The following is a 22,452-nucleotide window of genomic DNA, read 5'->3' on the forward strand; positions in this document are numbered from 1 at the left end:
GAACTGGTATACTGGGAATGGCGTGGGCATGCACCCCTTTTATAATCCCCTGACTTATGTGGTAGAAGCGGTATTTGTGCGCTCCACTTAAAATTCAGCATACATGTGCAAGTGGCCAGGCTATTGTATAAAATGCGTGCATATATGTGCACAAGCTATAAAATAGTTGCGTCCCTGGGTGTGGGCTGACACGCGCACTCAAATGTGCGCCCGTGTGCCGGTGTAAAAGTTACCATCTAAGTGCATTTAATGCGGGTAAATGGCTTTTGAAAATTGCTATGATAAAATGTGACATGTACATGCCTAACTAATTCACCTGAGTCTGTTAGTGATTCACATTAATAGTGGTGCTGTACCATTACTGACACTGGCAGGAGAATCACTTTTGGTGATTATGTTAATCATAGAAGGCCAGGACATTAGTTAGGCCTCCTGCTAGGCCCAGAGGAGTTAAGGCATCAATTTTTCAACTTCTCTGTCCTGGGCAACAAGGCTTGGATTTTTCCATGTGGATGTCCATAGTGATCTGGTATCACGGATAGGGATATGTATTCATTTTGAAATGACATGAAAAATGGAATGAAATAGGCTGTTACATTTTTTGTAGTTTTACAACAACAATATTCATTTTTTATTTTGTTTAATTTTGTTTCCTGTTGTGTGTGCACAAGTGGTGCACACAAATGTAAATAGTAAAATGCAGATAGTGCACAAAGCATGAATCTCGCACATGCTGTTTGAATTTTAAGTGCACAATCTGAAAATTGCATTCACAAAAATGAACACAAAATGAAAGAAAACAAAAAAAAATAAACCAATAAAACCCTAACCCCTCCCCTTTGAAACGAACCAAACTGAAAATATTCAGTGTGTAAAAACACCTAATTGCCATGGATATAGAGATTAAATACATCAATATGCTTGGTGATATGCTATCGCCATGAAGACAGATATAAGGAATGATATCAAGCCACTAGGCACTGAAAATTTCCGTACGGAAAATGGCGCCGGCAGGAGATCGACTGCAGGAGGTCGTTCAGCGGCGGTCCGGAACCCCCGCTGAACGACCTCCTGCAGTCGATCTCCTGCCGGCGCCATTTTCCATCTGGAAAATGGCGCCGGTCATACGCGTATGGCTGGCGCCATTTTCCGTACGGAAAACGATTCGCGGCAGGAAATCGCTCCCGGACCCCCGCTGGACCCCCAGGAACTTTTGGCCAGCTTGGGGGGGCCTCCTGACCCCCACAAGACTTGCCAAAAGTCCAGCGGGGGTCCGGAATGACCTCCTGCAGTCGAATCGTGTTGGTCTATGGCTGCCGCCATTTTGCGCCGCCATTTTGGAAAATGGCGCCGGCTGAAGACAACACGATTCAATTGCAGGAGGCTGTTCTGGACCGCCGCCGTTCCGGACCGCCGCTGGATCCCCAGGTAATTTAAAGCACAGATGCAGCTTTGATTTCCTTAAGAGAAGCGGGACACGGGAGTTGGATAAACCTGTCTTACACAAACAGTGCAGTTAGCCACCTTTGGGCAAACTCAGCTGGAGCTAAGCTAATGAAATATATTAGGGAAAAAATTAAGTAGAGCAAGAAATAAGACCGCCGCCGTTCCGGACCGCCGCTGGATCCCCAGGTAATTTAAAGCATTTGGGGGAGGGTTCGGGAGGGTGGGGGATTTAATTTAAAGGGTCGGGGGTGGGTTTTAGGGGGTTTTAGTGTGCCGGCTCACGATTTTAACGATTTTCACGATACTTTACACACCCAAACGGCAACAATACGATTCCCTCCCCCTCCCAGCCGAAATCGATCGTTAAGACTATCGAGGACACGATTCACATCTCTATGAAGCAGCAACACTACAAAAATGTTTTACTGCTTCCGTTACCCGTTTAGCGTCAACATAATTATTAAAAGTTCAATATTCAAGCGGGTTTGTCCCCGTAACTTTTTCAGTTACCAGGACAAATCATGAATTTTAAATTTCCTACTTTGCTGAGTTAACCGGATAAGTCATTTCCCAGGTAAAATGTGCCCAGATAAAAAGAGGAAAAGCAGGGGACATGGCTGAAAGTTATCTAGGTAGTGCCAAAATTCAGCACTACCCAGATAAACCTGAGTCAGGTAAAATCTGCTTGTGGAAGCTGCTGGCCTAGCCTTAGCAGAGTAACTTTTCCTAGGTAACTTTAGCGGGATATATTCAGGGGCAGCTTTGTGTGACTTGAGCTGTTGAACATTTCTGTAGTCACCCAGATAAATTTAGCACTCACCAATCCATTGAATATGGATCTCCAGGTTTTATTTTTAGTTTTCTGATTTGTATATTATTCCTGAGAAGAAATCAGCACCTGAAATAATTCATATATATCTTGCCACTGCTACCAGTATGGTTCTAAATAATTCGTGCTGCGGATGTACTAATCATTTAACCTCTGTTCAGTACTACCACTTTAATAAGCTAATAGTTTTGTAAAGTGCATTTCTTTTGGTTTTAGCTGGATTAGCCTTCATTCAGAGCTGGAACTCTTTAACTGACTTGCACTGAAAGGCCTGTATGAAATAACAATATCAGATATATATATATATATCTTATATGTCTTTCAGTGACTGTAGAAAAAAGATTGTTTATACTGAGCACGTTATCAAACGTGCTCAGTATAAATAGGAAAAGACTAAACTGTTATCAAATTACTTTTACCTTTAGTTTCAGGTGTTCAGAAAATTCCCATTTAATTTTTCAGAGCAGTCATGCTATTCCCAAATCATTAGGATTGATTTGTACGCCAGAGGCCTTTTTTTGACAAGAAAACGGTTACCAGTAGCCAAGAGGTTGTCCTGCGCAGTGTACCCTTCTCATACAAGTCTATGGAGGCCCTGCTGTGACTCATAAATTGTCTTATGTAATTTCCAGGTGCACCTCACTAGACTGGATTGTACATGTCAGACTTAGCAAGCTATTATAATGGTATGCATAACGAACCTGCCATCTGAAACCATAAAAAGTAAAACTTTAAAAAGAAAAGATTCATTAGAAAATGGCTATAGCCCTCAACATTTTTTCCAAACACATCTACTCAGAAATCATGTCTATAAATATTCAATATTGCAATAGAATTGGGATGTTACTTTATTCAATATAGTGATCATACATATCATTATTTATATATATACTGTAGATATATAGATATATTTTTTACAAAAAATATTTATAATGAATGTTTTGTTTTTTTTAGAGATGATAAGAAATAGTCTACTCTCCAATGCGTAATGTTTGCAGTAAAATAGCTGAGTCAATTATGACAAGGTTCTGATTTTGGATTAAAAGACATTCATCCTGAATTAGAATATGATCTGGATTCCTGTGATTCAATTTTGACAGAAATCTGGACTCAAGATTGCCCAACTCAGCTCAGTTTTTATTTGCTAAGAGAGTGCTCTCCCATTTTTTGTTTGTTTATTTATTTATTTAAATTTATAAACCACTTCCTCGACCCGTAGGATTGTTCACCGCGGTAAACAAAAAGTGCCAAGTGCCATCTCCAATTAGCCAGTTTCTCAGGTGCTGTTGGTATTGAGGGATGGGCAGACAAGAAGATTTCTGTTGGTCTGGGTAGCTCCCCCAACTAGCCTGGGACTTTAAGGAAGCAATCTTACACTAGTCATCTGTCATGTGATTGTCCAACTCAGAGTCACTCTCACCCTGGTTCAAAATCCCAATCAAGAAGGAATTAGGGCCAGGTTAGGTTTGGTTTGGCTTAATGTCTTCTGGTGACCCCAGTCAAGTTGGACTAGATTCAATCCAATTCAGAGGTGCAGTTCAGTCTGGATGAATTGCACCTCTACACCTTCTCATTTCAAAGCAAATGAAAATGTAAACCACATCACCTCTCACATTCTTACTCTGTTGAATATCTTAAGGCACATGATTTTTCTCATATGTTCTTTCTTTCCTTTAGTACTACATCACCTATAGCCACCCTTCTAGATGCAGAGTGGAGTACAGTAAAAGGAAGAAAGAAAAGTAGATAATAAAATATACAACAATATTTAAAGCACATATAATTTACATACATGATTTATCCCATTTAGAATCCCAGATAGCTGCATCTAGTGATTACATTAGTGAATGTTACAGGAGTGTTTCACTAATGCATTACATGAAAAAGTATATATTTACAAAATTATGTAACATTCAATAAAACAACATCTTGCAATATACATCAAGTCCCTAACATTCAGTTTTTAGCTACCCTGTTCAATTGCATACAACATGGAATATGCATTTTTGTTCACAATCTGTGTGCAATGTTCATATACTTTTGAATGGCTCCACTGTAAATGTACAAGTGAAAGTATAATTTTCTAATGAGCCACTGTGAGTTGTGATAGGTGTGTTGTGATGGTGTGAAAGTTGAACTGGCATGCTGTTCAAAAGACAACAAGATAAACATATTTAAGATCCTATTTTAAAGTTTAAGCATTTGTTTACATATGTTGACCACTTAATGGAATATTGTACAGTATTTTATAAATATTTTCATATAGTAATACGTTTTGTTGTTCACTGTTTAAGTGATGCTATAACACAATAGGTTATGCACTTGTCCTAAATATTGGATTATAACACATTATTCTTGAAAACAATAATACAATAAGTTATTTATCTTGCTTAGGTTTAGTGTTTCTTGTGTCTATAATAATGCATGCATTGTTCCTTGGGTTCGTTTTGACTACTGTGGGACTTAACCTTCAACTACTACTTGCTTATTTATTATGAATACAGATGATAAACTGACATGAGTCCTTACGCTTGTTTTGATTATGTTAAATCTCAAGACCAAGCAAACTTAAATTAATTATTTGTTTGTTTTAAAAAGAAAAAATAACAACAATAGATGTAAAGGTTAAATTAACTAAAAATGTGAAACCCCCAGGGTTTTGTTTTGTTTTTTTGTTTGTTTTTTTAACTACAGCACATTTCCACTCTTTGTTTTCATAAAAGAGAGCATTGAGGTGCTAGGTTGTCCTTTGAATCCAATGGTCTGATCACCAACAGCACACTACAGAAGACAAAGCTCTTAAGGAAGCCTTGAAAAGCAGCCTCCTTCAGTAATAGCTTCCAGAAAATGGATATTTCTTGTTCTGAATTTTTGCTAAAGATGTACTAGGTGTCTATGCACATATGCGTGTGTGTCTGGCCATGTGGCTAGGCTGCTGAGAACATGGTAGCCTGGTGAACTATTTTCTTTGGAGGGTTCGGTGCATGAAAAAAAAACAAAAAACCTGTTTGACACAAAATACTTTCGACCGCCACCTTATTCTAGTCATGGCAACTGGGGAAACCCCCATTTCTTTATATGTAAAACAATATTCTGTAGCACTCGCTTCTTCCTACCAAAATCATTCAGGCACCATTATTGTAATTTATCTTTTTTTTTTTAATGTCATTGGAACAGAATGTTACTTTACTTGAATGCATGTACTTTCAGTTGTTTCTACAATTAACCATCAGGAAAGCAGGGAGTAAAAACAGCTCTCCAATTGGCAGATTTAAATTAAAGGAAACCCATCATGTCTTCTCAACTGCATTTGTAACTGATTTCCTAGTCATGCCATCTTAGAGTTATATAATCTTTAAAGCTTGTAAGGAAAACATTGTACAACCAAACCCTAGACCCTCCCTCAAACCAAAACAATGCAATCTGTGAAATGCTGATGACATGATGGAAACACATTTAGGGAACTCATATACTATGATGTCATCAGCTGCAAAACAGCTTGTTCCATGCTCACAAAGTCATAGTTTATCTTTTAAAAGGCCACTCGTCATTCCAGTTTGAAGGAGGCTAACTGAAGAATGCCATGATGTTTACTTCTCCCTGGCTTTTCAGACCTCTCCAGCATCTAGAGGAGGCCAAACTTCAGACTTTTATCTGATAGAGCTAATGGGAAAGGATTGCCAGTTTCCCATTGTTAAAAAGCTGCAACATTTTGTCCTCATTAGTATTTGGCAGGAATACAAAACCTTGGCTGGGAAGTACGTGGCATTCCGTGAGCTCGACCGTTGACTGTATTACGTGGTCCAAGTACCTCTTCCACCACTGCAGCTGTCTTACGATAGACGAAGAAATTCTTCACAGCTATTGCTGTCTGGAACAGTGTTTGCAATATTCTAGTAGCTACTGACTAATATATTATTGGAAGTCTGATTTTAATAGTTTACAAAGAGAAGGGAATTTTAAAGCTTTTAAATAAATCCCTGTAAGTATGAAGATCTTTTTTATTCTTTTTTTTTTTTTTTTGCAGCTTGTTTTGTTTAACTAAAGATATTAATTAGGAAGACAGTCCTTTTTTAAAGGTTTACTGGATTTGCAATGCACTTTTAGCTTGTGTGTTTAGATACATTCTGAAAAGCAGATTACACTTACTGCTTTCTGAAATTTCTGTAACAAATGTTTTGCAATAAAAAAAAAGGTTGTAGTTCTAAACATTTTCTAACTTCACAGTGCCTTCTTTTTCTTGGTCAATTGTCAACAGCATTGTAAATGTGGGTCACTGGTCTTTTAATGAAGAATGATATAACTCAACCAGTGGTGTTTATATCAGCCTTGGATTTCTGCAAAAAAAAAGCAAACAAAACACCCTGTGGAAACATGCAGCTTATGTAATGAATCTCTTGGTAAAAATCAAACTAACTACATGTGAAAAATTGCAGTTGATGGAAAAATGAACTGTGACCTGAGCAATACAGGAGCAAGTGAGAAATAATCCAATGAGAGAATGTTAATGTTGTCTCTATTAAATGAAACATCAGTATTTTCTTAAAAAAAATAGCATTGCACCACATTATAACACACTTGAATATCATAAAAAAATATTCTTATTAGCTGTACACCTTTTGTATGGAATCAGCCTTCTTTTTACAGGTGCTTTTCTAAAAAGAGTGATTTTACCTGTTCATGATCTCTACATGCATCATTTTTACAAGATGTTTTCTCACTTGTATCAATTTGGGATGTGCATTCATTTAAAACTAATAAGAACTGAACAAAATCAGACAGATTAATTTTGGTTTGTTGAAAATTATAAAAATAGCCAGTGCTCCAAAAATCAACAAACAATTTTTGTTTGCATTTGTTTTTGATTCCCATTAAAGTCTATGGGACTAGCAGAACTACAAAGATTTTTTTGTTCTGAAGGAAGCTAGCAACCAATGATGTCACTTGCTCCTGGACTGACTGGAGCACGGATGGAAAGAGACAGGCAAGAATCCAGGATGCAGGATCAATTAAGTTGAAGCGTTATTTTAACCAGCCTATCCCAGACGGCATCTGCATAGATTGACAGAGATTTCCTCTTTTTTTATCAAGCTGAAAATGAAAGGAAAGAAACTGTTCCTTTCAGTTCACTTGCCTGTGGGTTGTGAAAGAGGATGGTTGTATAGCTTTATGAACTGAAGAAAAATTGCAAGACAGAAGAACCTGAGGGAGTTAAAAGTGAGAGGGAGTTTTGCTTTGCTGTTGTCACGCTGTAAAAAAAAAGCTGAGGCCAGTGACCACGGCAAAAAGGAAAAAAAGAAAAGAGTGGCGCACTACAAAGCCAATTATAAAAAAGGAATAATAAACACTACTGTAAATGAAAGGGATATCAGTAACAATCTTTTTTCTGTTTTTTAGTGAAACTGTGCACATCACACACACACACACACACACACACACACACACAATGTTGCCACACTATAACTATAAAAATAAAAAAAAAACAGAAGGAAAAGTCAGTTAGAAATCTCTGTAGTAGGTGCAATAGTCAGTGTACAACACAGACGAGCTAATTTTTAAACCCTGGCATGCACCAAATACCAGGAAATCTGCACTTGGCCAGGCCGTGTACCGCCATGCGCATTTTCAAAGCGGCTCGCCACGCGCTTATCACCCGGTACACACGGAAGACCCGGGTTTCAAAAAAAGGGGCAGGACAGGGGAGGGCCGGGCGCATGTTATAAAATCAGCGCGTCCATGTGCACGCACCGGGAACCGCACACACATGGATGCCGTGCGCCCCTTTTAAAATTTATCCTAGAGATTTTTAAACTGCAGAAGTGCAGTTACTGATGATAAAACACAGCAAAGGAGGCAGGCTTGAAATTTTGCTTCTCTGGGTCATATCATGGAGTGGAAAAAAGTTCAGTATGTGTATGTAAACAGTGCACGTGGCATGCAGTTTTTCCATAAACTGTGTCATCATCTCTGAGAAAAAAACACCACCACTGAAAGACACAGGCAGTCAGCAGGCAGAATGGCAGGAAGAAAGGCAGTAGCACTGGCACTGAACAAGAGAGAGGATGTCTGCCTGTGTGCAGTTATGCACTGCACTCTCTGCATTTGTGTGCGTGTGTACGTGAGGGAGAGGAGTGAATAAGGGAAGTATACACACCCTAACACTGAATGTAAAACAAAAACAAATCCCTCTCCATAGACAGTGCCACTGCTGCTGCTGCTGTTTTATCCCTCTCTGTGCTTTGAAGTGTTTATTCCATTGCTGCTGCTTTATTGTTCTGCAGGTGCCTTCTGCTCCTGCCACTATTGCTGGTGTCCTTTGCTCCTCTTTAGGTGCCTTGCAGTGTTCATGCCACTATTGTTGGTGCCCTTTGTGGCACTTTAGGTGCCTTTTGGTGCACACGCTGCTATAGTTGGTGTCCTTTGTTCCTCTTTAGGTGTCTTGTGGTGTTCACTGCCACTGCTGCTGCGGCTTTGCCCCTCTTATTCAGCCTTGGAGTATTCACATACCTGGCAACTCTCAGGATTTGACCAGAGTCTCAGGGTTTAGAGAACCAACTCCGGGTCTCCTGGAAAGCACCCAGGATCTCCAGGTCTTAAACATCCTCCCTGTTCTGTGCAGCTTCTTATGTAGCACATGGTATTGGCAGGCGCTAGGACGCAGGGCAGGAAGGAAGCCAGCGCGGAGAAACCTCTCAGCCTGCAGCTACTTCCCCGCCTCCCCCTTCTGATTGGTTCTGGGTAGCAAAAAAAAGGCCAATCAGCAGGGAAAGAACAGGGAACAGGACATAAGGGCAATGCTCAGGAAAGGCTTCAGTGCCCTTCCCTGGTGCTGCTTGCTGCAGTCCTCACAGTAACTACACTGGCCCAGTGGGTAAAGAAGAGAGAGTGACTGACAGTGTGAGGGCAGTGAGAGGGGAGAGCAAGAGAAGGAGGGGGCAAGAGTGTGTGTGTGTGTGTGTGTGTGTGTGTGAGAGAGAGAGGGGCAATGAAGAATTGGGTGGGAGGCAAAGAGTAAGGGTGAGAAGAGAGAGGTGTGATGAAAAGTAAGAAGAGCAAAAAGGGAGAGAGATGAAGGGAGGAGAGGAGGAAGATAAAGGGGAAAAACAGAAACAAGGGTGGCAGGAGAAGGAGAGGATTGGGGTTGTGTTTGTTGTTTTTTTTTTTTTGGGGGGGGGAGGGATCCAGGAAGATAATGTAGGAGGAAAGGTAAGAGGAATGGAAGAATGAGCATGGGAGAAAAAGGAGGCAAAATGGTGAAAGGAGAGAAGGTAGGTAGAATAAGAAGAGGGAAAGGGGAAAACCAGGAGGAGAGGCTAGAAAAAGGAAGAGAAAGTATTAAAATATCTGCAGCTGAAGGAAAGAGAAAAAAACTGAAAGAGAATAGAGAAGAAGCCAGGACACCAGAGAGAAAAAGAAAAAAAGAGCGAGACAGACAAGGGCAGAGAATGAGAAGAGGGAGGGCTGAGCCAGAAACACCAAGATTGGAAACTATTTTATTATCTGCTAGAGAATATTATTTATTTGATTGATATTCTGCTTTTCAGCACTTCAGAGCGGATTATATTCAAGAACGGAGTTCCCTAGAAGGTGGGGGAAGAAACCATTACACCCCCCCACCCACCCCCGCACTAATCTCAGGGTGAGCCTAACTCAAAAGTTCCCAAGTATGAGTATTCGTGCCAGGGTTGTTGTTAGTACCATTAGCTTCTCTTCTGCTGCCTCGAGGTAGCCTCCTCACAGACCCTTGGGGCGGTGATGCCGCTCTTATTGCTGCATTGTTCTGTGCACAAGCTTCGTGGCTGTAAGCACGCCTGCTGCTCTGAGCCTATCTGTGTGCCGTGGGTGTCGCTGCCTCTCTTCCTGCCGTATTCAGAATACTTTTCGCATTCCCTCCCTAGGGGTACTTACTGATTGTTGGCCTTGCCATGCCATTCTGTTGCCTTAAACCCTTGCTGTGCCTCTCGTGGTCCCTTAGGGTTTTCATGCCACTGTTGTCGGTATGCTTTTGCTGCTTTTATTTTTTGGAGCCTTGGGGATTTTCTTGCCGCTCGTGCTGCCGCCGCCTTGCTCCTTTCATGGTGCCTTGGGCTGTTAATGCCTCGTTTGGGGTTACTTTCCCTGTCACACTAACCCAGGGCAATTCTCGGTGCCCCTCTGCCTGACTCTTGGTGTCGCAGAGATCCCTTCCCTCTGCTGCTGATGTCTGCCTGCAAGTTTCACTAAAACCCCAGTTTTGGAGCCCCAAAATAGGACGCTTTGCTTCTGCCATTGACTTTAATGGAAAACAAATGAAATGAATGACAAAAATAAACTTTTTTTTTTTTTTCTTCATTTGAAGTGAACAAAACTAATTATGGGAGCATATGAAACAAATTCATGAACTGGAATTTAAAAAATGGTTCTGCGCACAAATCTAGTGTCTATACTTGTGTAAAGGTTCAACACATAATATTGCAGGATCACTGTCTTCCTCCAGGAAGGCTTCGGAATTTGAACCTGCATCCGTCTGTCTCCGCAGCAGGAATGATATGCCTGAGCCAACGGGCAAGCTCACTTACTTGATCTGGTCAGAGAAATGCAACGACTTTAGACTGTCCATCACTCTGCTCTGTTACATGTTCACAACCTACATCTGTGCCTGCACAAGCTTGACCCTTCCCCTCTCATTCATTTTAATGTAGTAGTCAGTAGTAGTAGTAGTAGTAGTAGTAGTATTTAGAAGAGATGAACTTTAAATATTTCCCCAAGTTCTTTGGAATTGCCTCCCAGGCAAATTGAGACAGACATACCAAGTTTCTCTCCCCCAGATGGCTGAAATCCCTTATTATATCTGGCCCATTAAATCTACAACAATTTTGAAGGAAAAATGCCTGCTGTTTAAACTACTGCCTGAAGTGATAAAGGAGGCAGACTTCTAGTCTTACAGAGACCAGAAGAGCACAGTGAAAGATAAGCAACACTAATGCTGAGTCAAAATCAACAGGGTCTGGGCTATCCTAACATTGTGCAAAATATGTCTCCCACAGAGCTTTGGTTCCTTACCCTCAAAAGTTTAAATTACTATGACATTTAGGCGTTTTCTCCTCCTTCCAACGCATACCTCCTCACCATTCAGGAGGTACTGAGTGTACGTTTCCTTTCCCTACCCCTGCCCAGCACAGACACCCCTGTAAAACATGCTTCGTTCTCCTCCTCTCACCTTCTGCCATTTGTAATTGTAGATTGTATATTTATATTTTTACTGTACAGTGCATTTTTGCTTCCTTTCATATTTTTGATTACTTTGTCAAGAGAAGTGTTGTGAGAATGGGATAGGGGTGCACACACTAATTCATTTAATTTCAGTTTGTTTCATTTTATTTTGGAGGAGGGGGGTTGGGATTTTTTTATATATATATTTTTTTTTAATTATTATTTGGTTTCGTTTTTTGCTTTTGTGCACGCAGTTTGCAAATTGTGCACAGAAAACGGAAAATAATGCACACAAAATCTATTTTTCACACCCTATTTATTAATTATTTAGAAGATTTACATTCTACACACTCTAAGGGGTGAATTTTAAAAGCCGACGCCAGGAGATAGGTGTGGAAGTCGGGCCGGAGCACACCGCACGGATCTACATGCATATCTCCCAGATATGCGCACAAAACGTTTTTTTTGCAAAAATGGGCAGGGTATAGGCATGGTCTGGGCAGGGCATGGGTGTTCCTAGATTTCTCAAGGAAATCTGAGCATATTTATATGCACAAGTGCGCAGCAGGGTCCCATATTGCGTAACTTTACTTCTGCTAGGGATGGCATGTAAGTCCAGTTACAAAATAAAAACACAGGCTAATCAGCTGGGTTTTAAGGGTACGGGCTATCAGGGTAAAAAGAGAGGCTAATTAACTGGGGGGGAGGGCTAGGAAGTTCTATCCTTTTCCAGGGCTAAATGGGAACAAACTGGGGAAATTGGAAATTGCGTCAGTGCGTGTATCTAGTACAATCCCCCCACTTACGCGGTAGAGGCGGCATTTGCACGCACATGCGCGGCTCCATAGAAAATTGTGTGCACATGTATGCGTGTACAGCCTACTTTATACCATGCGTGCATATACACGCGTATATGATAATATGGCCACATCCTCTGGCGTGAACCGACATACATGCGTACATGGAGCTCCTGCACGGCTGTATCAAAGGTATCGACCCTGGCTTTCAGCGAAGTACAATGAAACACACATTGATAACAGAAACAAAACATTTTCATTTTGTACACACAATTTGCAAATTGTGTACACAAAATGGAAAACAAGATGGAAATAAACATGAATTTATTTTTTTTTTAAATTTTGTTTTGAAATGGCCTGAAACGAAACAGCCTGTTTCATAGCATTTTTCTTGTCACTTCAAAACAAATGCACATCCCAACTGAACTCTTACTGCAAAATGAGTACAGGAATGGCCCTCATATTTCCCTTTATCCTTAATTTTCATGTTTTTTGACAGTATCCGACTTAAAAAGAATCTGAAAGGCAAACTTTAAAAGCCCTGTGCATGCTAAAACCAGGAGATATGTGAATTTCTCCGTCCGGCGCGCACCAAATGGATTTTAAAAGCCACCCGGATACACTCGTATCTACCGCTGCACGCACAGATAAAAAGTTCCAAAAAAGGGTGGGGCATGGGCATTCCTGGATCTCAACTTGAAATTTGCATGTAAATACTCAGGCGCAAAGGCGCGCCCCGGGATCCCCTGCTGTGCAATTTTACTTCTGCTGTGGAGGACGTGTAAGTAATAAAATAAAGATAAATAGATCAGTGGAGTTTTAAGCATTGGCGCTATCATGCGATTAAACTAGGGGGGGTTTTAGAAGTCCTACCCCTTACCTGGGCAAGCTAGAAATAAACTGGGAAAACTGGTAGAGGCGTCGTTTCGCGTGTTTATTAAAATCCACCCCACATACGCAACAGAAGCAGCATTTGTGTGCATAGGTGCGCGTCCACTTAAAAATGGGTGCACGTGCTCACAGCCAGGCTACTTTATAACAAGCGTGCATATACGCATGCATGTTATCAAATGGCTATGTCCCCGGGTGCAGGCTGACAAATGTGCGCACGTGTGTGCTCGCACACCTGTTTAAAAAAACTACTGTCTTAGTCTTAATAGAATTCATTAGACCCTGCTGGGTTTCTTCACCTGAAATAATAATTCTTTGCTGAAAACATCATTGATAGATCAGACATAATTGTAGTGTTACAATCAGAAAACTTGTTACCATGAGTGCTGGTCTGATAGCTCGGTAGATAATGCTTAATGCACCACACTCTCTCACTGGCTGCGGTGACTCACATTGTGGAGGCAATATGCATGTGTACTCCCGGGCCGTTTATCACCCATGTCTTTTAGACCTTCTACTCGAATTGCTATAACCACAACAACTGCTGTAGACTAAATTCTAAGTTAGTGGCTGTGAATCCTTGAGAGGCCGAAAATACTTCCAAACTGAAGCCTTTTTTGCACTTTGGCTGGAATCCGGGTGAGGCTGAATTTCTTGGAGGAAGCATGATGGCTATATGACCATGTGGGAGCCTACTACAAGGAGAAGTGAAAAAAAAAACCCAAATGAAGCTACCATAGCTTTGTCCAAAGAAAGATTTCCACAAAGATGCTGAAGAATTTTTTTTAGGAGATCTGAGTCTGAGGCACAATAACAAAATGTACATAACTTTAAAAAAAAAAACAACAAGAACATACCTGATTGCAACAGTCATATGGATTTCTTATATTAATTAAATAAATCTAAAAGAAAAAAAAATCTTAAATCCAAATCCATAGGAATCATGCTAGTAATCCTGTAAGAATCACCAGGATAAAACTGACAGGTATAAAGGGTAAGTGATATAACTGCTATTTATGTGCAAATACACTTGTTATTAGAAGAGAGGAAAATATATATAGGCAACATGTGGACTGCGATGAAGGTGCAATTAATCAGTCTTTTACTGGTTAGGTCTTTTACTGTTGCTTCATCAGGATAAGCCTAAACCCTTGGATCTCCTATGATAACTGGTTATTCAGACCCTGGTTCATCATCTTGCCATATAACATGACTTTACCTATAATTAGGATATCTGCTTTCACACTGTATTTTCATTAAAATTAAACAGTCAAAACAATAACACCATTAACTTATCCAACACATATCAGCACAACAAAAAGAACAAGGGGGAAAGCCGACAGTCACTCAGCAGTGCATGATTCGGAGCAATGTATCCTTGAAGGATACTAATGAAACAGGAGAGTTAGGGCATCCCAACAGAGAGGTTCCAATAAAAGCAAACGTAGTCCATGTGCCTCTATGTACAAAATCACCAAAGCTCATGATTTACAAATTATCCCTAACAACTGAAAAGCAGGTTTCTAATACAAACAAAAAACACACTTTGAAATGTCTGTATGCCAATGCCAGAAGTCTAAGAAGGTCTTGAATGAGTAGATGTGAATCGGTTATTTACACTTTCGAGTAATAGAAGGACTAGGGGGCATGCCATGAAGTTAGTAAGTAGTACATTTAAGACTAATCGGAGAAAATTCTTTTTCACTATTGCACAATAAAGCTCTGGAATTTGTTGCCAGAGGATGTGGTTAGTGCAGTTAGTGTAGCTGGGTTCAAAAAAGGTTTGGATAAGTTCTTGGAGGAGAAGTCCATTAACTGCTATTAATCAAATTTACTTAGGGAATAGCCACTGCTATTAATTGCATCAGTAGCATGGGATCTTCTGAGTGTTTGGATAATTGCCAGGTTCTTGTGGCCTAGTTTGGCCTTTGTTGGAATCAGGATGCTGGGCTTGATGGACCCTTGGTCTGACCCAGCATGACAATTTCTTATGTTCTTATGTTCTTAAGTAAGATGGGAGAGTTAGAGTGTATAGCAATAAATGATGAGATTGACATAATTGGCATCACAGAGACTTGGTGGAAGGAGGATAACCAATGGGACAGTGCTATATCAGGGTACAAATTATATCGCAATGATAAGGAGGATCAACTTGTTGGGGGTATGGCACTTTATATCCGGGAGGGTATAGAGTCCAACAGGATAAAGATCATACAAGAGACTAAATGCTCAGTAGAATCTATATGGATAGAAATCCCATGTGTGTTGGGTAAGAGTATAGTGATAGGAGTATACTACCGTCCACCTGGACAAAATAGACAGATGATGAAATGCTAAGAGAAATCAGGAAAGCTAACCAATTTGGCAGTACAATAATAATGGGAGATTTCAATTACCCCAATATTGACTGGGTAAATGTAACATCAGGACTTGCTAGAGACTTAAAGCTCCTGCATGTAATAAATTACTGCTTCATGGAGCAATTGGTTCAGAAACCAACAAGAGAGGGAGCTATTTTAGATTTAATTATTAGTGGAACGCAGGATTTGGTGAGAGAGGTAACTGTGGTGGGGCCACTTGGCAATAGTGATCATAACATGATCAAATTTAAACTAATAACTGGAAGGAGGACAATAAGTAAATCTACAGCTCTAACACTAAACTTTCAAAAGGGAAATTTTAATAAAATGAGGAAAATAGAAAAAAACTAAAAAGTGCAGCTGCAAAGGTTAAAAGTGTTCAACAGGCATGGACATTGTTTCAAAATACAATCCTAGAGGTGCAGTCCAACTTTTTAGCATTAAGAAAGGTGGAAGGAAGGCAAAACGATTACCATCATGGTTAAAAGGTGAGGTGAAAGAGGCTATTTTAGCCAAAAAAACATCCTTCAAAAATTAGAAGGATCAATCTGAAGAAAATAGGATAAAACATAAGCATTGTCAAGTTAAGTGTAAAACATTGATAAGACTGGCGAAGAGAGAATTTGAAATGAAGTTGGCCATAGGGGCAAAAACTCATAATAAAAGCTTTTAAAAAATATCCGAAGCAAGAAAACTGTGAGGGAGTCGACTGGACCATCAGATGACCGAGGGGTTAAAGGGGCTCTCAGGGAAGATAAGGTCATTGCAGAAAGATTAAACAAATTCTTTGCTTCCATGTTTACTAATGAGGATGTTGGGGAGATACCAGTTCCGGAGATGGTTTTCAGGGGTGATGAGTCAGACGAACCGAACGAAATCACTGTGAACCTGGAAGATGTAGTAGGCCAGATTGACAAACTAAAAAGTAGCAAATCACCTGGACCGGATGGTATGCATCCTAGGGTACTAAAGGAACTCAAAAATGAAATTTCTGATCTATTAGTTAAAATTTGTAACCTATCATTAAAATCATCCATTGTACCTGAAGACTGGAGAGTGGCCAATGTAACCCCAATATTTAAAAAGGGCTCCAGGGATTATCCGGGTAACTATAGACCAGTGAACCTGACTTCAGTGCTGGAAAAAATAGTGGAAACTATTCTAAAGATCAAAATCGTAGAGCATATAGAAAGACATGGTTTAATGGAACACAGTCAACATGGATTTACCCAAGGGAAGTCTTGCCTAACAAATCTGCTTCATTTTTTTGAAGGGGTTAATAAACATGTGGATAAAGGTGAACCGGTAGATGTAGTGTATTTGGATTTTCAGAAGGCATTTGACAAAGTCCCTCATTAGAGGTTTCTAAGAAAACTAAAAAGTCATGGGATAGGAGGTGATGTCCTTTCATGAATTACAAGCTGGTTAAAAGACAGGAAACAGAGAGTAGGATTAAATGGTCAATTTTCTCAGTGGAACAGGGTAAACAGTGGAGTGCCTCAGGAATCTGTACTTGGACCGGTGCTTTTCAATATGTATATAAATGATCTGGAAAGGAATATGACAAGTGAGGTTATCAAATTTACGAACGATACAAAATTATTCAGAGTAGTTAAGTCACAAGTGGATTGTGATACATTACAAGAGGACCTTGCAAGACTGGAAGATTGGGCATCCAAATGGCAGATGGAATTTTATGTGGACAAGTGCAAGGTGTGGTATATAGGGAAAAATAACCCTTGCTGTAGTTACACGATGTTAGGTTCCGTATTAGGTACTACCACCCAGGAAAAAGATCTAGGCATTATAGTGGGTAATACTTTAAAAACGTCGGCTCAGTGTGCTGCAGCAGTCAAAAAAGCAAACAGAATGTCAGGAATTATTAGGAAGGGAATGGTTAATAAAACATAAAATGTCATAATGCCTCTGTATCGCTCCATGGTGAGACTGCATCTTGAATACTGTGCACAATTCTGGTCGCTGCATCTCAAAAAAAATATAATTGAGATGGAGAACGTACAGAGAGGGGCAACCAAAATGATAAAGGGGATGGAACAGCTCCCCTATAAGGAAAGGCTGAAGAGGTTAGGGCTGTTCAGCTTGGAGAAGAGATGGCTGAGGGGTGATATGATAGAGGTCTTTAAGATCAGGAGAGGTCTTGAACAAGTAGATGTGAATCGATTATTTACACTTTTGGATAATAGAAGGACTAGGGGGGCATTCCATGAAGTTAGCAAGTAGCACATTTAAGACTAATTGGAGAAAATTCTATTTCACTCAATGCACAATTAAGCTCTGGAATTTGTTGCCAGAGGATGTGGTTAGTGCAGTTAGTGTAGCTGGGTTCAAAAAAGGTTTGGATAAGTTCTTGGAGGAGAAGTCCATTAACTGCTATTAATCAAGTTTACTTAGGGAATAGCCACTGCTATTAATTGCATCAGTAGCATGGGATCTTCTTGGTGTTGGGTAATTGCCAGGTTCTTGTGGCCTGGGTTGGCCTCTATTGGAAACAGGATGCTGGGCTTCATGGAACCTTGGTCTGACCCAGCATGGCAATTTCTTATGTTCTTATGTTCTACATTTGTAATGTAAAAGGAGAAAGGCCACGCCCACCCCAAGTAAACAAAGCTCAGAACGAGTTACACTTACTATTCTGATAAAAGATTCTCTCTCACTAATGGGAATATGTAAAGCTTACATAATATACTTTTGCAACAGTTCAAGGATAATCCCAGGCTAACTAGAGTATCCCCGATTAAAGTTATTCACATATCTGGGAACTCTCCGGGTTTGGCCTGGAGACTTCAGAATTCTAAAGGAATTGCCGGGTCTCTGGGCCAACATCAGAAAACTCCGGGTCCTGCCGCAGAAGCAGACCCTGGAAAAAAATGTCACCGGGCGTGCGGCTGAAGGGAGATCTATCGGGGCTGCACAGCCTGGAAGGAGGAGGAGTGTGGGCCCCACGCTGGAAGGAAGAGACCCATCGAGCCATATGCGTGATGAGGAGGAGGAGCATGGGCTCCACGCTGGAATGAAGAGGGGCTGCGAGTGAACACATGCAGAAGAACAAGGAGCACTTCCCTCCCCTCCATCCATTGAAAAGGAAGAGATCCATTGCCAGTGCAGCTGCAAGGAGGAGGCGTGTAGGAAAGAGGAGCAGCCATATTGGGCTCATGCAAGGGATGATGTGTTCACCCTGGAAGAGGAGGCTGCTGTCATTGGTAGGTTTGGGGTGAGGACTATGTGTGGATGAAGGAGAGGAGTAAGTGCATGTGTGTGAGAGTGCATGTATGCATGTGATAGAGGGAGAGAAGTGTGTGTGTGTGTGTGTGTGTGGAAGAAGGAGAGGAGTGAGTGCATGTGTGTGAGAGTGCATGTATGTGTGTGGAAGAAGGAGAGAAGTTAGTGTGCAAGTGTGATAGAGGGAGAGAAGTGTGTGTATATGTGAGAAAGTGCATGTATATGTGTGAGTGAGCATGTGAGTGCTATTGTGAGAAAGTTTGTGCGCATGCTTCTACCATCACCCCCCTCCCCCCTCGACAATCTCAGGGTGACAGGAAATCAAAAGTTCCCAGGTATGGTTATCCAGCTACTTTTAGCCGGATAACTTTACCCCCTCACCTGCTATTGTTTAATATGTCTGGTTAGGTGTAAAGTTATCCATCCTCACTTAACTGGCTATATTCAAAAGAATATAGCTGCTTAAATGGCAATGCAAACCATAAAAAAAACCAGGAACCTCGAAGGCCTAGAGGCCCAAATAACAGCCCCCCACTACCACCCATGCTATAACCATGGCCCCTGCCAGGCCAAGCATTCCCATTTCCCCAAAACCCTCCAAGAGGATTTTCCAATTGAAAGTGGAATGGATGCAGAGCCAGCCTCCCTCTCCCTCACCCACTCAAATGCACCCCAAATTGCTTTCATCTACCCCCTCCCCCAACCGTAAACCTCCCACCCTCCTCATACCTTTGGCAAACTCTGTCTTCAGCTGGAGTCACAGTGCACTGCTGTCTAAATCTGAACAGTGCTTTCTGCATTGCAGAAACAGAGAGAGAGAGAGAGAGATATGTGCTTGTATGTTTTATATAGAATATATAGACGTGTGAGTGTGTAAAGAGAGGTATATGTATTCATATCTATATATCTCTATATATGTCTATAGTTATTCATAGCTCTCTCTCTTTTTATATATGCACATATATAGAGATAGATATACTTACATGCATAGGATCTATACATTAGATCTGTATATATCTCTCTATATATCATTCTATATAAAAAATATTTGTATGCTGTTGGTAGGGGTGTCTGTGGAGATGGCTCGTCCAGCCTCACCTCCACTTGGATGTGTATCGGTGAATTTATGTCACATGGAGATGTTGTGATCAAACATCATGTAGAACAGGTGCAATTCTGGGATGTTCCCCTGATGTTCCAGGTTGTCAGCAGTATCACAGCATCTGTGATACTGCTGACAACCTGGCACCCTCTCATGGTGGCCTAAAGCTTCACTCACACCCGTGACAAATGTGCTTCATCCATACCTCAGCCATCTCCACTGCTGCTTCCTGACTCCAGATTCCACTGCTGCCAGTCTGACTCACATTTGCTGACATGCTGCTTCCCTGTGCTGATGCTTCTCCGGTAACCGGCGGGGCTGTGTGTTGGAACCTGTCATTTCCGCCTGCTGCAGCCTACACAGCACTTCTGTCCCTGTCCTGTTGGGCAAGGTGCCATTCAATGAGGTGAGTTTCCTGGTCAATTTACCACAAACATTCTCACCCCACTCACGCACATACAGAGAAAAGCGCACACACAAAACACATACACACGGCCTCCTTGGAAGCCTGATACAGTTGTACTGCTGCTGTTAGGGTAGTAACCACAGCACCGTACAGTTTACCACAAGGTAGTTATGTTTTTTAACCATGTCAAACTAATGCAATCCTACTACATCTGTTAGATGTAACCCCTGGGCAGAAAGGATCCTTTACTTGGCACCCAGGGGCACATAGAAAGAAAATGTAGAGACGAACCTTTTCTGCACAACTCCTTTCAGTCTGTATTCCTCCTTCCTACCAGATAGCTTTAACCTGAGGTCAAACGTTGCAATGTGTGGGGATGAACAACAGCTCTTATATCCTGCTTCTTCGCAATTTAAGCCCAGTTTCCATCCTTAGAGTGAATTTAAAAAGCCCGGCATGCACCAAAACCGGGAGATACGCGAGTATGCCCAGCCGGTGCACGCCACGCGAATTTTAAAAGGCGCTCGAGTACGCACGTATCAACTGGTACGTGCACGAATACGTTTAAAAAGGGGCGGAGCATGGGTGGGGCCATGGCATTCCGGGCCTTTAACATGTAATGTGCGCTCAAGTATTTACGCGCACAAGTGAGTGCCAGGGTCCCCTGCAGCGTAGCTTTACTACTGCTGTGGATGGCGTGTCAGTAATAAAATAAAAATCTCTAGGCTAGTCAGCGGAGTTTTACGGGTTGGTGCTAACAGGGTGAAAGGGAGGCTATTTAATAAGGGGGAGTTAGGCAGACCTATCCCTTACCTGGGTGAACTAGGATTGAACTGGGGAAACTGATAATTGCATCGGTGCGCGTCTACTAACCCCCCCCCCCCCTTACATGGTTGAGACGGCATTTGCGCACACATGCACGTGTCCATATAAAATTGTGCACACATGTACACGCATATAGACTATTTTATACCATGCGTGCATATATGTGTGTACGTCGTAATATGGCTGCTTCCTTTGTCGTGAGCCTGCATACAGGTGTACATGTTCGCTCACACGGCTGTTTCAAAGTTTCTGTCCTCTGTGTACAGCAGCAATTATTATAGTCTCTTCATCCAATAAACACACAGCAGAGGTACTGTGGTTTCCAATTTCTTTACTGATAGTTTGGTTAGATGATGGAATAATATTTACACTCCTAGCAATCTATTGATTGATTGGCAGTAATAAATAAGACAGCAGACAGAATAAACTTGTGACTCTACTTCTTGGTAAAGTCTCTACTTCTAGGGGAAGTTTTATATTTTCCCAGAATTCCTCCTTGTATTCGATTCCTTAAACTCCTCAGATTATGCAGATTTAAATTAGTTTAATCTTCCTTGACTTCCCAATTTATTTCTATTTGACTCTTCCCACTGGAGGTGATTAAAATATGTTCACTGTTCCAATATTAAACCAGAACTCAGTCCCAGATTTAATACTCTTCCATAAATCCTTTTAGAAATACCTTAACTCCTTATACAGCACCTGAAGGGCACTTCACTCCCCCTTGTATTTTCCTGAATTCTTAGGCAACGCCTGGTGGGCACTTCTCACACCCTTAAGTAACCTTTATATTGTATCTTCCTTGTTTCTCCTGGGATCCCAAAGGGATCCCTTTCTTTAGATAGTAACTCCTCTGTTTCTCAGCCATCTCCAGTGCTGCTTTGCTATTAAGCATCTCTTCAATAGGTTTAGGATGCTGACTCCAGGTACCTTGGGTTATCAGCTCCAAGTGGACAAAAATATTAGAGGAACACTGTCGCAGAGCACGAGAAATCTATGGCTGGCTGGAGGACAGATCCACAGTCTGCATAACTTTTATTCTTCACACATCAAGCATAATTCAACTCTGCTTACCTTGCAGTAAGTGAGCAAAACAACTTCAGCAGGTCAGTTATGTTTAAGGAGCTGCCTTCACTTTCTCTCCTCTGAGCCTATGCTTTATTCCTTGCACCCAGAATGCCCTGTGTTAAGGTGGACTGGGCACAGGCTGATGGGACCAGCCTCTTAAGGTGTTCTGAGGGTTTCTAAGGGAACTCTGTAACAAACCCAGAAAAGGGGTAGAATTAAGCAAGAAACTGGAAGGGTGGAAAAACGTCCTATGCCTCTAACATAAGAGATAACTCAAAACATTTAATGCAAAAATA

At 41.2% G+C, this 22,452-nt stretch overlaps 1 long non-coding RNA gene across 1 annotated transcript; it reads right to left on the bottom strand.

Annotated features, from left to right (window-relative positions):
- Window positions 1–4,787: 4,787 nt before the first annotated feature.
- Window positions 4,788–22,244, bottom strand: LOC115097102. The gene is made up of 3 exons (XR_003858207.1): window positions 22,163–22,244; window positions 20,063–20,236; window positions 4,788–6,612 (listed from the first exon to the last, which is right to left on the bottom strand). It is a non-coding gene; the product is annotated as an uncharacterized LOC115097102 (long non-coding RNA).
- Window positions 22,245–22,452: the final 208 nt, after the last annotated feature.

The sequence above is a fragment of the Rhinatrema bivittatum genome, chromosome 1 (genome assembly GCF_901001135.1).
Source record: "Rhinatrema bivittatum chromosome 1, aRhiBiv1.1, whole genome shotgun sequence".
Taxonomy (NCBI): Eukaryota; Metazoa; Chordata; class Amphibia; order Gymnophiona; family Rhinatrematidae; genus Rhinatrema; species Rhinatrema bivittatum.